This window comes from Berghia stephanieae, chromosome 1 (genome assembly GCF_034508935.2).
Source record: "Berghia stephanieae isolate SIO BIC M18660-M18661 chromosome 1, UCSD_Bste_1.3, whole genome shotgun sequence".
Taxonomy (NCBI): Eukaryota; Metazoa; Mollusca; class Gastropoda; order Nudibranchia; family Aeolidiidae; genus Berghia; species Berghia stephanieae.
Window position 1 is genome coordinate 78,271,150 of NC_088360.1, and position 603 is coordinate 78,271,752.

A 603-nucleotide genomic window follows, 5' to 3' on the forward strand; every position below is an offset into this window, starting at 1 on the left:
TACTCGTACATCGTTTCCCTATTCAAACCATTCCCCCTTGTCATACTTTTTCTTGGGTGCTTTCAAATGTATATATAGAAATGTTTGACTATCCGATTTTCTTCTTTTTAACTGGCGCTGAAATGACCTAAATGTGTCGCAAGCGCCATAAAATCCTTAAAAACTTAAAAACAAAAACAGGCTACACACGCGTTAACAAAACAAAGAGAATAAAGAATTATGTCTCTTCTGAGTGGTCTGTCTTGGCACCTGTGGTGCTTAATGTCTACATTAACGACATGCCAAGGGCTTCTCACTGGGGCTGGGCAACGCAGATGATGCGCAAGGGATCTCAGGAGCCATCTCAATAAAAAGGAGTTCAGACTGAAACTCTATGATGACAAGTGGTAGCTGTAAATGAACACTTTGGAAACCATCGCTGTTAATGTTTGCCAAAACAGTTTGGGGTGCAGTTTGGCTTACTTATCCACGTACAGGTTGTTGCATCTGAAGAAGTCAGTATGTATCAAGACTAGCTGGGGTTCTGACCAGTCTCAAACTGATGTGTATTTGGAAAACAATGAGTTATTGAGTCGTTTACAAATTGACCGATCATCGAATTCT